Here is a 12,330-nt window from a genome sequence, read left to right as displayed (position 1 = left end):
CAGCTGGGAGTGTGTGGGAGGGGTCTGCAGTGAGCGGGAGTGCTGCTGAGAGCTCTGTCCTTTGGCTGCGTTTTTTTGTTGCTTTACTTTTTTCAGTTTGTTTATTTTGTCTTCTGTTTTCAGTGCTTTTCTTATTGTGGGGGAACAGGGGAGGGGAGGGGGGAGTACCGGTAGTTCTTCCCGGGTCGGGGGGTCGGACCCCCTGAATGCGTCTTTGATAAGAAAAACTGACCCGACGCCATGGAGTCAAGATCGCTCCGGTGCAGTTCTGCCCCCTAGAGCAGTGTGTGTTAGCGGTTGGGGAGGTAGCAGGGTGTGAAAATATCAAGTCTGCTGCCATTGTTATCTTCTTAAAAACCACTGATCTGCTCAATCAGCTAGTGGCTAATGGCACAGTGTTAGACGACACTTTCACCCCGGTGTTGCCGCTCGCTGCTCCTGCCCGGAAGGTAACGCTGTCTAACGTCCCTCTGTTCATCCGCACCGGCTCGGGCAGCTGATGTCCGGCATTAAGAGGGTCCCGCTGGGCTGCAAAGCCCCGCAACTGAAACACGTCGTGTCCTTCCGAAGGCAGCTGTATATGATCCTCAATAACATCAATGAGGATCTTAATGTCTCCGAAGTTGGATCTCTCTTTCTGCCACCACCACGAAGATTGCTCTTTAGTAATGTTGGAAAGTCAAAGACAGCAACCGTCAGGGTTCTTGCATATGACGTATTCGTGCTGCACCTCTCTGCAAGGATCCAGGACAGTTTGTCAATGTAAACTCCAGTGCCTGGGAATATTTCCACCTAAAAGACAATGGTAAATAAAAAACAAGTTTATCCCCAAACTATTCTTATATTATGTTAAGTGGAATACTCAGACATTATCAGTGAGGCTGTGATTTTGTTACAGAAATGTGTTATTAAAGACCACAGTATGTCTCAATTCTAAGTTTATTAATTTACAGACATAATAAAGTCAGTGAATCTGTGACACCCATAATTCAATTACATTCTTATTATCAACTATAACTATGAATATACCTGATAATGTAGCATCATTAGATTGTTTACAACCAATATTTGTTTTCAATATATATATTTTTACCTTGTCTTTGTAATATTGTAGACCAAGAGTGTTACACCTGTTTTGGTGATTCTTTGTCAGATTCAGAACAATTTGCTGTGGGGCTGTCAGAACCACTTGATGGTGACACACTTTTGTCTTCATTGCTGATAAATGTGGCTTTTGTTACAATTTTTTTCAGATTGTCCAAAATTGATTGATAATCATTTCTAGTAATATATTTAATACAAAGTGAAAACAAAACCATCAATGCCTGCAATTATACTTGAGAGACTTGCTCTATGTTATTGGCAAACTGACCTTTTTGTGGGTCATTAACATTAGCTACGAAAAAAATAAAAAAGATAAAATACAACAATTACCAGGTCTAATGTAATGCATATAGTCATTAATGTAGGATTATGAAGTTATGTTGAAAAACTTTATTTAATAATCAGTATTATTAAACTATTAGACAGTGCACATTACGAGTCTGTATTGTGGTTCTAGATTACTTCAGTATGATCAACTATAATACATTACTCTGGAATCTAAATTACTTAAGAATAACATTTATCAAGGTAAGGAATTATTTGCTATAAATAAAAAAACTTACCATCAACCATACGGTTTCGAAGACATTGGTTTTCATTTTTAAGTCTTGTGTTTTCCTTTTCGAGCTGCTTAACTTTTTGCTGTAGCTCAACTTCACTGGACTCTTTAAATGTCTGTAGAATGTGATGGGATCTAATTCTTGAAGCTCCATCGGTTTTCTTTCTTATTTTGTGCTGTATTCAGAGAGAAAAAGAGTTTAAAATGAAATTATATATATATATATATATATATATATATATATATATGAAAATGATATGAAAATGATTAAAAAAAAACAATCCTGCAATACATTTATTTAATATTTGCAGTAATTATCTCACCGGTAACTGTGGTTCATCAAGGTCACTATCATCTGAAATTTGAAGTTTTTTGTTTGTTTTAGGTACTCTCTTCATTTTAGGAGAGGGCATTTTTGTTAGGTCATTAAGTTTTCTTCTTAGTTCACCTTCTTTTCCTAAAATAAAAATAAAATAAATAAAACCCTGCATTATGTCCACAGATATTTGGGGATTATATTTATTTGTCATAAAAATACTGTGCTTTGACCATACAAATTAAGATGAACAGCCAACACTGAATCAAAACTGAAGTTAAATTATATCTGGTTTAATTTATTTTGTGATTTGGGGGATTTTATTGTAAAGCACAACACACAATAAATCGTTCTTACAAATGCCAGTCAAGTATGACGAGTTTTTAGTGCCCTCACCACCACCTACCATGTTATAAGAGTATGTTAGAAGTACAACACATTAATAACTTAAACATTCATTTCAAATATACTGTGATTGTATATATCAAATAGCATGTAAAGACTTTAATGTTTTTTTTTTTTAAATAAACATTTTTACCAGTCATAATGATCTGCGCTTCATGGACAGGCCATCCACCTTTTGGAGGTTTGTTCATGTCTCTCCACTCTGCTCTGAAGTTTCGAGTCGTCTCTTCGTCATCATCAGCAATGCTGAATAAATCAAAATTGCGAAAGCAAGCAGTGGGAATCACGCTGTAAGAGTCTTTGTCGACCCCGCTTTCCCACTTCACCAACGCGTGCATCACCGCCATACTACCTTCACCTTCTCATCCGTTTTTTCTGCGCGTTTTTCCCCCGACAAGTCACGGCACAAAAAACAGTCCCGCTCTGCATTCTGGTACTTGGCGTTCTTAATAACACCAACAGGGTGTAATCGCATAGACCACTCGAGTATAAAGTACTACATATCCCATCAGTTACAGTTTTTTTTCATCTTCTGAAACTGCAATTTAGCACTTTCAACTGTTTCTTAGTGATTCCTAGAATTACTAACCGGTATTGTAGTCAATGTGTTTATAACCTTTTTTGTTTAACGATTTGTGTGTTATCCTATGTGATCCCATGGTCTTTGATTTGGTCACGGAAGTGATTTGTCTTTGATTTGTTGATCTAGAGTTGAATTTTAATTAGTTTTTCCCTTTTGTATAATTAGTGTAGTGCTACATTTAGTCTTTGTTTTTAAATAAATTTGACAATTTATATCTTTGGAATTGGTGTCTGCGTCCAATTATTACAGAAATTGAGTTCTAAAAGACTCCAGGATTCGTGATAAGGTGATACTATGAATTCACTTCTTTAATTGAAATTTATAAGTGTACCTTACGCTACATATATATATATATGTATGTATGTATGTCCAATTGCTTTGACAATACAAATGAATTGAATTGAGAGAGAGACAGACAGACAGACAGACTGACAAACAGAAAAACAGACAGACACAGATACACACACACACACACACACACACAGAGCCAGCCAGCCAGCCAGCTCAGCGATGACATCACGAGCCTCTCTCAGCTGACTGCTATGACATCACAGAGCATGTACATTCCGTTGCTTGCCGTCTGTCAACCACTCAGTCACTGCCAGCCAGACTGGCTGGCTGGCTGGATGGGGGGGCTGCTTGCTGCTGCTGCGTACCTTAGCAAGCTTATTTGCTTGACCGGCCTTCCTCCTCCGCCCACATGCCCACCTATGCCCGATCTGCTGTTCACCTGGATCACAGCTCCGCCCCAACAAGGCAGAGCCTCCCAAAAATGGTACAAACTCACCCACGATCCCCTCCACGGAAAGCTTTAGCAAAAGGCAAAAGCGTTATACGTAATGAAGAGGAACCCGAGTCCAAGACGCATCCGACCAGCCATACATATTTGTGTGTATTAAAGATCACATTTTCTTACATTTAGTTTTTCTGTACTTTATTACATCTTATTGTGATTTATAAATGTATTGTTTCTTTTCCATATGTATGTATGTATGTATGTGTGTGTGTGTGTGTCTGTCTCTGTGTGAAAGTTAGTGTGTGTGTCTGTACGTGTGTGTGCCTGTCTCTGTGTGAAAGTGAGTGTGTGTGTGTGTATGTCTCTCTGTGAAAGTGTGTGTGTGTGGGGGTGTGACAGTGTGTGTGAGTGTCTGTCTGTCTGTCTGTCTTGTTGTCTGTCATATAACTCGCACATCTGTGAGGGCACCATTTTTGCAGAAGAGATGTACACATTTTGGAGCAACATATGCTGCCATCCAGACCTCATCTTTTCCAGTGACGTCCCTGCATTTTCAAAAAGATCACATTTTATTACATTTTGTTTATCTGTACTTTATTACATCTTATTGTGATTTATACTTGTAATGTTTCTTTTCCATATATATGTATGTACAGTGGGGGAAAAAAGTATTTGATCCCCTGCTGATTTTGTACGTTTGCCCACTGACAAAGAAATGATCAGTCTATAATTTTAATGGTAGGTGTATTTTAGCAGTGAGAGACAGAATAACAACAAGAAAATCCAGAAAAATGCATTTCAAAAAAGTTATAAATTGATTTGCATGTTAATGAGGGAAATAAGTATTTGACCCATTTTCAATGCCCTGGCTTAGGGAAGGAGGTTCTCACCCATGATTTGACGGTACATGGCCCCGTCCATCGTCCCTTTGATGCGGTGCAGTTGTCCTGTCCCCTTAGCAGACAAACAGCCCCAAAGCATAATGTTTCCACCTCCATGTTTGATGGTGGGAATGGTGTTCTTGGGGTCATTCCTCCTCCTCCAAACACGGCGAGTTGAGTTGATGGCAAAGAGCTTGATTTTGGTCTCATCTGAGACCACTTTCACCCAGTTCTCCTCTGAATCATTCAGATGTTCATTGGCAAACTTCAGACGGGCCTGTATATGTGCTTTCTTGAGCAGGGGGACCTTGCGGGCGCTGCAGGATTTCAGTCCTTCATGGCATAGTGTGTTACCAATTGTTTTCTTGGTGACTATGGTCCCAGCTACCTTGAGATCATTAACAAGATCCTCCCATGTAGTTCTGGGCTGATTCCTCACCGTTCTCATGATCATTGAAACTCCACGAGGTGAGATCTTGCATGGAGCCCCAGACTGAGGGAGACTGACAGTTATTTTGTGTTTCTTCCATTTGCGAATAATCGCACCAACTGTTGTCACCTTCTCACCAAGCTGCTTGGTGATGGTCTTGTAGCCCATTCCAGCCTTGTGTAGGTCTACAATCTTGTCCCTGACATCCTTGGACAGCTCTTTGGTCTTGGCCATGGTGGAGAGTTTGGAATCTGATTGATTGATTGCTTCTGTGGACAGGTGTCTTTTATACAGGTAACGAGCTGAGATTAGGAGCACTTCAACAGAGTATGAAAGACACCTGGGAGCCAGAAATCTTGCTGATTGATAGGGGATCAAATACTTATTTCCTTCATTAACATGCAAATCAATTTATAACTTTTTTGAAATGCATTTTTCTGGATTTTTTGGCTGTTATTCTGTCTCTCACTGTTAAAATACACCTACCATTAAAATTATAGACTGATCATTTCTTTGTCAGTGGGCAAACGTACAAAATCAGCAGGGGATCAAATACTTTTTTCCCCCACTGTACATACATATATATGGAAAAGAAACATTACAAGTATAAATCACAATAAGATGTAATAAAGTACAGATAAACAAAATGTAATAAAATGTGATCTTTTTGAAAATGCAGGGACGTCACTGGAAAAGATGAGGTCTGGATGGCAGCATATGTTGCTCCAAAATGTGTACATCTCTTCTGCAAAAATGGTGCCCTCACAGATGTGCGAGTTATATGACAGACAAACAGACAGACAGACAGACAGACACTCACACACACTGTCACACCCCCACACACACACACTTTCACAGAGAGACATACACACACACACACTCACTTTCACACAGAGACAGGCACACACACGTACAGACACACACACTAACTTTCACACAGAGACAGACACACACACACACACACATACATACAGGATAACGCCAAACCACATTCTGCCCAGATTTCAAGCGCATGGTTGCATAGGCAGAGAGTGCGGGTGCTAGCATGGCCTGCCTGCAGTCCTGACCTGTCTCCAAATTGAGAATGTGTGGCGCACTAGTGCAAATTAAGACAACGAAGGCCCTGTGCAGTTGCGCAGCTGAGGAAATGCATAATGGATGAATGGGGGAAAATCCCGCTTGCTAAACTTAACCAAGTGGTGTCTTCAGTGCCCAAGTGCTTAATAAGTGTTATTAAAAGAAAAGGTGATGTTACATAGTGGTAAACAGTCGACTGTCCCAACTTTCTTGGTTTCTTTTCACTGCTAATGAGATGCTGTAGAGTGAGTTAGTTATATTGCTTTCAGGAGCTCTAATCGTATTGATGAGTTCATGCAGCATTTTTAATTGAATTTCAAAAAGAAATCCTTGCTGTCTGGCCTGTGTGTATGAGATGTACTCTGTCAATCTTTGGCTAACAACTGAAACATTGGTAGAACAGAAATGGCAACATAAAAAAGAAAAGTACATTTTAAAAGAGCACATTAAATAGGATGAATATACAGTTTTTTACAATCACTTTGTCACTAATTTCAGAACCTTGATGTCATTTTTCAAAACTCTAGACACAAAACTCAAAACGGTCATCACTTGTAACACAGGCTGTCCAATGTTCAAGACATTGCATTGTGCATTCATATCTTTAAAGAAACCTTGCACTTGCAGACTTGTTGGTTCAAATAACTCATTTATCATGAAATACCATAGTAACATAGTAAAACAGAAGATACCGATAGTTTCACTGTGTAGTTGTTCGTACAATCATTAAATATTGTAGTACAAAATATGTGATACATGTTTCATTATGGTACTACACATAAATACATCACTGTAAAAGGACTAGTAGAGAGAATACTACAGACACAGTGGAATCATTGAACAAAATCTGAAATACAATACAATACAATACAATCAAATCACACCATAGGTTTCTTTGAATCCATGCAACAATAATTAGCTACAAAAAAGAACAAAACTACAGTAAAATGTCAACTGCAGTGTTCCTCACCTGGCTTAGTGTAAAAAGCAAAACAAAGGATTGATTACCGTACTTCTAAATTTCCATCAGCCCTGTGTTCAGGTTCAGGTTCTCACAACCATTTTTCACAAGAGGCATCTTGAAACTGAACATACCTGAACATATTCAGTCATCAGCTGCTTCACTCTGTCTGCATTTCTTTCAAAAGGCACACTATACTCTGTGCTACACATTGGTATGCAGTATACAGTCATTTGACAATTGAGAGTAGCCTAATGTTTTGTGCATGCTGAAGACTTGCCGCTTCTCAGTACGGAAATTTCTGATGATTGAGGCCACAGTTGATCCTGAGTTGATTCTGAGGTTTGATTGAATCATTGTAGCTGCCTCAGTCATGGTCATGCCATGATTTACAACATGCTCTACAACTATTTCTCGGATTTCACTGGACACTATTTGCTGTTGCTGCCGCTGTCTGGTCCGTGGCCTTGTCCTCTACCACGTTCCCCCAACACCTCTCAAATGAGGCCCATGGCTGCCTCTCTGGTGAGCCCTAAGCCCTCCTCTATGACGAGGCCCATGACCACCTCTCAGAAGGGGTGCATGTCCCCTTCCATTCCTTTGACCACCACGTCTTCCTCCTCCCACTGCTTTACCTCTATTGTGACCTGGATGACCTGCCGGCTCCATGTTATCACTGTGTTGCTGGGGTGGATAGCACTCATTTCACTCGATACTCGTACCACAATGTGAAATCAATCATCAATAACCAGTTGGCAGTATTGGAAAAGCAATTACAAGGGCCTGCATACATACAGTAATGTCAAATCTGATGTGGAAGAACAATCATCTTCAACCAGGTTGGAGCGTTAGTTGCAATGCCTTTAATACACGCAGCGTGGAGAGGAACAGTGACTCAAGAAGATCCCAAAGTCACTCTGCCTTCATTTTAACAGTCAGAGCTTTTATACACAAAAATCAAAGAGCTGGTTATAATCAGAAAGTCATTACTATGTTATCTTAAAAGTTAGCTAAGCAGAATTTATATCATTATAGGACAGAGTTCATAGATCAACACATGGATTAGGGAGCAGGCACTTCAATCATACTGTTTGACATTGTCTCCAAGATTCTCATCGTAAATAAAAAACAGAAATCAAACTACCTTCTGGCCTGACCTTCTAGCTTGACCTTATCTTTCTTAAGTATACAAGAAAGAAAAACAGGTATTAGAGAAAGAATTTCCAACTTTCCTTCCACACTGAAAACATGGTGTGGAAAAGTGCTACATGATGATGAATGATGATGAAATATTACATCCATAGATAATGTAGTCCAACTGGTTCATGCTCCTCGGTTATTGGTGTCAATGGATCTCATTATCCTGAAACTTTCATTATCGAAACATGGAATACTCTTCGTCAGTTTCCATAAAACTATGAATTAAGAGTAATGCAACAGTCACTTATCATTTTGAGCAGCTGTATCAATTGATAGTTAGATCTTTGTAATGAAATGAATAGACAGTGATCTCAGATGTAATGTGTGAATTGCATTTTGAAATGGTAATTCTTTGATGTTAAGTTGTGTCATTTTAGTTCAATGAACAAATGATCTGAGGTTGATGTGTATTGTATCCAAGCAATTGAAAAATGTGCATTTTGATCATTGGGTGTGAGTTTTGTGTCTAGAGTTTTGAAAAATGACATCAAGGTTCTGAAATGAGTGCCAAAGTGATTGTAAAAAAGTGTAATATCAGGGGACAGTGGCTATTACTGATCTGGCCTTCCATGGCCTCTGTATTAATGTAACAGGTCACATTGTATGTGTACACTGATACTTGATAGTATAATATAGTACAAGTAAAAAACATACATAGGTATCATAGAAGTATTTTGCAGAAATGATTAAGGATACTTATCAAAATGGAGAGGAAATGCTAAATCCAGTCTCCCCAGGCTGAGCTTCTATTGCTACACCTGCTAAGTGGCTGCTGGCCCCACTATATGGATAGAGCCACACCAAGTACAAGAGTCTCCCCGTTGCTATTTATATCTCCCTATCCAGTCTTCTATACGTGTCAGGGTGGGGTGCCTATTCCCCTGTGTGTGTGTGAAAGTGTGTCTGTGTGTGTGTCTGTAAGTGTGTGTGTCTGTCTGTGATAGTGTGTGTGTGTGTCTGTCTGTCTGTCTGTCTGTCTGTCTGTGAAAGTGTGTGTGTGTGTGTGTGTGTGTGAAAGTGTGTGTGAGTGTTTGTCTGTCTGTCTGTCATGTAACTTGCACATCTGTTAGGGCACCATTAATGCAGAGATGTACACATATTGTTTATTTTCCATATATATGTATGTATGTATGTATGCATGTCCAATTGCTTTGACAATACAAATGCACTGAATTGAGACAGAGAGAGAGAGAGAGAGAGAGAGAGAGAGAGAGAGAGAGAGACAGAGAGAGAGAGGTGCTAAGGCACATTTGTAACATAAATTAGGGAACATTTGAAACATGCTTAGGGAACATTCATAAGAACATAAGAACATAAGAACATAAGAAAGTTTACAAACGAGAGGAGGCCATTCGACCCATCATGCTCGTTTGGTGTCCATTAATATCTAAGTGATCCATGGATCCTATCCAGTCTATTTTTAAATGTTCCCAAACTTTCAGCTTCTACCACTTTCCATCTTGAATGCCTTGAAGCCCAATTTCCATTTGTTCTCCCCTGGTGTGTGTGTCCCTGCTGATCTGGAAAAGCTCCTCTGGTTTGAGGAACCTTTCATGATTTTGAAGACTTGGATCAAGTCCCCACGTAATCTCCTCTGTTCCAGGGTGAAAAGGTTCAGTTCCCTCAGTCTCTCCGAGTAGGACTTTCCCTTCAGATCTGGAATAAGTCTGGTTGCTCTCCTCTGAACTGCCTCTAAAGCAGCAATATCCTTCTTGAAGTGTGGTGCCCAGAACTGTACACAGTATTCCAGATGAGGTTTAACTAGCGCATTGTACAGTCTTAACATTACTTCCCTTGTTTTAAATTCTACACTTTTGACGATATACCCTAGCATTCTGTATGCCTTTTGTATTGCTTCCCCACATTGTTTGGATGGAGAAAGTGAATCCACATAGATTCCTAGGTCTTTCTCATGCATTACTTCATCTAGATCTGTACCTCCCATAGTGTAATTATAGTGGACATTTTTGTTTCCTGCATGTATTACCTTGCACTTGTCCACATTGAATTTCATTTGCGAGGTGTCAGCCCACAACTGAATTTATCTAAGTTCCTCTGAATAGCATGTGCTGCCAAGATTGTATCTGCTGAGCCACCTATTTTAGTATCATCTGCAAATTTGACAAGGTTGCTAAGTATCCCAGAGTCCAGATCATTAATATAGATTAGAAAAAGCAAAGGCCCTAGTACTGATCCCTGTGGAACTCCACTAACAACCTCACTCCAGTTAGAAGTGACTCCTCTAATCTGTTTCCTATACATCAACCAGTTCATAATCCATCTACTTACATTACCCTGAATGCCTACAGCTTCCAATTTGAGGATCAGTCTTTGGTGTGGAACCTTATCAAAAGCTTTTTGGAAATCTAAGTATATCATATCATATGCTTTCACGTGATCTACAGCTGCAGTTGCATGTTCAAAAAAATTTATTAAGTAAGTAAGACATGATCTGCCTCGTCTAAACCCAAGTTGACTATCTCCAAGAATATGGTTTTCATTGAGATGCTCCTCTTATTTTCTGTCTAATCATTTTTTCCAACATTTTACAGGTGATGCAGGTGAGACTGATTGGTCTGTAATTTCCTGGCTCAGTTTTGTCCCCTTTCTTGTGGATTGGTATGAAATTTGCTGTCTTCCAGTCAGTGGGAACATCCCCTGTTCTAAGTGTCATTTGGAATAATCGAGTTAGCAGCCTATACATAATTTCCCTCATTTCTTTAAGTACTGTTGGAAATATCCCATCTGGCCCAGGTGATTTGTTTGATTTTAATTCTGCTAGTCCCTTTAGTACCTCCTCCTCATTTATCCTGATCTCTCTTAGGGTTTGACTGGATTGATTGTCAACCTGTGGCATGTCATCTGTTTCTTCTTTTCTAAAAACCTCTGTGAAATACTCATTTAGAATATTTGACACATCTTGTTCGTTTTCCAAGATACCTCCATTTTTGCTCTTTATCTGTTTCACCTCCTCCTTAATTGACCGCTTGCTGTTGTAATTTTGAAAAAAGCTCATTGCATTGGTTGTAGCTCCAAGAGCTATGTTTCTTTCTATTTCCCTCTTTGCTTTCCTGATCCCTTTCTTAAGATCTCTTTGCAGCTCAACATATTCTATGTATTTTGTTTCATCACCATCCCTTTTGTATGTGCTATACAACATTTTCTTCCTCTTTATATTTTTTTGCATGCCTCTGGTTTGTATGTATGTATGTATGTATGTATGTATGTATGTGTGGAAGGAAAGTTAGAATTTCTTTTCTCACAACTGTTTTTCTTTCTTGTATACTTAAGAAAGATAAGGTCAAGCTAGAAGGTCAGGAGGCCATAAGGTAGTTTGATTTCTCTTTGTTATTTACAATGAGAACCTTGGAGACAATGTCAAACAGAATGACCTACGTGCCTGTTCCCTAATACCATGTGTAGACCTATGAACTCTGTTCTATAATGATATATGTTCTGCTTAGTTAGCCTTTAAGATAACATAGTAATGACTTTCTAGCATGTATGTATGTATGTATATATATATATATATATATATATATATATATGTATGAATGTATGTATGTCCAATTGCTTTGACAATACAAATGAATAGAATTGAGAGGGAGAGAGAGAGAGAGACAAACAGACAGACTGACAAACAGAAAAACAGACAGACACAGACACACACACACACACACACACAGAGCCAGCCAGCCAGCCAGCTCAGCGATGACATCACGAGCCTCTCTCAGCTGACTTCTATGACATCACAGAGCACGTACATTCCATTGCTTGCCGTCTGTCAACCACCCAGTCACTGCCAGCCAGACTGGCTGGCTGGCTGGATGGGGGGGCTGCTTGCTGCTTCTGCGTACCTTAGCAAGCTTATTTGCTTGACCGGCCTTCCTACTCCTCTGCCCACATGCCCACCTATGCCCGATCTGCTGTTCACCTGGATCACAGCTCCGCCCCAACAAGGCAGATCCTCCCAAAAATGGTACAAACTGATTCACGTTCCCCTCCACGGAAAACTTTAGCCCAAAATAAGGGACACATTCTGTAACAACATAATGGATGCCCACCCAACCTGTGACAA

General features: G+C 39.6%; 1 non-coding gene across 1 annotated transcript; it reads right to left on the bottom strand.

Annotated features, from left to right (window-relative positions):
- Window positions 1-3,711: 3,711 nt before the first annotated feature.
- On the bottom strand, window positions 3,712-3,826 carry LOC136746223 (U5 spliceosomal RNA). The gene has a single exon (XR_010816335.1). It is a non-coding gene; the product is annotated as a U5 spliceosomal RNA (small nuclear RNA).
- Window positions 3,827-12,330: the final 8,504 nt, after the last annotated feature.

Source organism: Amia ocellicauda, unplaced genomic scaffold, assembly GCF_036373705.1.
Source record: "Amia ocellicauda isolate fAmiCal2 unplaced genomic scaffold, fAmiCal2.hap1 HAP1_SCAFFOLD_97, whole genome shotgun sequence".
In the NCBI taxonomy this organism is placed as follows: Eukaryota; Metazoa; Chordata; class Actinopteri; order Amiiformes; family Amiidae; genus Amia; species Amia ocellicauda.
This window is presented reverse-complemented; position numbering and strand designations above follow the sequence as displayed.